Source organism: Zea mays, chromosome 8 (genome assembly GCF_902167145.1).
Source record: "Zea mays cultivar B73 chromosome 8, Zm-B73-REFERENCE-NAM-5.0, whole genome shotgun sequence".
Classification (NCBI taxonomy): domain Eukaryota; kingdom Viridiplantae; phylum Streptophyta; class Magnoliopsida; order Poales; family Poaceae; genus Zea; species Zea mays.
In genome coordinates this window covers 55,152,175-55,154,793 of record NC_050103.1, presented here as the reverse complement: position 1 = coordinate 55,154,793, position 2,619 = coordinate 55,152,175, and positions in this window count along the sequence as shown.

Sequence of the window (2,619 nt, the reverse complement as noted above, 5' to 3'; positions counted from 1 at the left end):
GACACCAAGACTCGCTTCGTCGCGTAGCAGCTTCGTGGACCTGCTAGGACATGGTGGGACCATTTCCGCACCATATTACCTGCTGATCATGAAGTGACATGGGAGGAATTCAAGACTGCTTTTAGGGGACACCATATTCCAGTAGGGATTCTGGATCACAAGCTGAATGAGTTTTTGGCTTTAACTCAGGGAACCCGCACTGTGCTGCAGTATGCCTAGGCCTTCAATGACCTGTGCTAGTATGCAGGCTATCACACAGATTCTGATGAGAAGAAGAGAGACCGTTTTTAAGGGGTCTCAACACCAAGTTGTGTGATCTCTCAACATTGTTCGGGCTAACAGCTTCAATGAATTGGTCAACCTGGCCATATCACAGGAAGACTATATTGTAGCTCACCGGGCAGAGAAGAAGCAAAAAGCACCAATGTTAGGACCCACAGCTCCACCCTAGAGATTCCGGATTATCTCCAACAGTCAGAGTAGAGGATTTCAGCAGCAGGCAGGAAGATGGGTTATCTGGCCACCTCAGCAGCAACAAGCACCCAATCGTTTTCCAGCTCTCGCCCCAAGAAACAATCAACCTCAGCAGCAGCAGCAGCAGTTCCGCCAGGGGAATGGAAAAAAATGCTTCACATGTGGCAATGTGGGCCATTGTGCCAAGAATTGCCCACGGAACCAGCCGAGGCAGATGCTAGCACCAAACCAAGACAAAGGGAGAAAGCAGAAGGTGCAAGTCAGACAAGGGAAGCTCAATTTCACTACTCTGGAGGGGCTACCTGAAGGAGCACCTGTCATGACTGGTACCTTTTTAGTTTTTAATCAACCTGCATTAATTCTGTTTGATTCTGGTGCATCACATAGCTTCATTAGCCAGAAGTTTAGTGCCAAATGTCAATTGCCTTTCTATCATGCCTGAGGGTCTTTTATGATCGCAACGCCATGAAAAAGGTTGCAACAAATCAATTAAATCAAAGTGTGCCTATTCGGCTGGGAAGCAACATTGTCAAAATCACCCTCCTTATTCTAGGGCTGGATAATGTGGATATTATTTTGGGAGCCAATTGGATGACCCGACACCAAGTGGTGCTAGATGTAGCCAACCGCATCGTTGAAATCCAATCCCCAATCTGTGGAAAATTCACCTTATTTCTACCCAGCCAAGAAACCACTCGGTCATGTGCTTTTGCTATGATAGAGTTACCCTTGAAGAAAATTCCAGTGGTCTGTGAGTATGCAGATGTTTTTTCAGACGAGTTTCCAGGAATGCCGCCAGACCGGGATATTGAATTCTCCATCGAATTGCAACCGGGAACGACACCTATTTCCAAAAGGCCCTACCGGATGCCACCCGCTGAATTGGCAGAATTGAAGAAACAACTGCAAGAGCTGTTGGACAAGGGTTTCATCCGCCCAAGTACTTCACCCTGGGGATGTCCAGCCTTGTTCGTGGAGAAGAACAATGAAAGCTTGAGACTATGTATAGATTACCGCCCACTCAATGTGGTGACTATAAAAAACAAGTATCTTTTGCCTATTATTGATGTTCTTTTCGATCAATTGGTCAGAGCCAAAGTGTTTTCCAAAATAGACCTTCGCTCCGGCTATCATCAAATCAAGATACGAGCAAGTGATATTCCAACGACTTCCTTCTCAACCAGATATGGGTTGTATGAGTATTTGGTGATGTCGTTTGGGTTAACTAATGTGCCAGCATACTTCATGTATCTGATGAATTCAGTCTTCATGCCTGAACTGGACAAGTTCGTGGTGGTTTTCATCGACGATATCTTGGTGTACTCAAGGAATGAAGAAGAGCATGCCAGTCATTTGCATGTAGTGCTCCAACGTATGAGACAACACTGTCTTTATGCCAAACTGTCTAAATGTGATTTCTGGCTAAAAGAGATTAAATTCTTGGGTCACACTATCTCTCAAGATGGCATAGCTATTGATCCAGATAAGGTGCAAGAAGTAATGAATTGGAAGCCGCCCACAACTGTTCGCCAGATTCGAAGTTTTCTAGGATTGGCTGGGTATTATCAACGATTAATTCCAAACTTCTCTCAAATTGCAAAGCCCATGACTAAATTGTTGAAGAAGGGAGCAAAATTCAAATGGGGTCAAAAGTGCGAAGATGCTTTCCACACCTTGAGGCAGCATCTGACCACATCCCCCATGTTAGCGCAGCCTGACAACAACAAGCCATTTGATGTGTATTGTGATGCCTCTAGCACTAGACTGGGTTATGTTTTGATGCAGGACAACCGAGTCATTGCCTATGCATCAAGAGCACTCAAGCCTCATGAGTAGAATTACCCCACTCATGACTTAGAGTTGGCAGCCGTGGTTCATGCATTAAAAATGTGGAGGCACTACTTAATGGGAACCCACTGCAACATCTATACAGATCACAAGAGCCTCAAGTATATTTTTACTGACGCTGATCTCAACATGAGGCAGAGAAGATGGCTAGAATTGATGAAGGACTACGACTTGGAAGTACACTACCACCCGGGGAAAGCTAATGTGGTAGTTGATGCCTTAAGTCGAAAGTCACAATGCAACTGTATGATGATGGATTCTCGCATCAATGCCATGTGTGACGAGTTGAGAAAGATG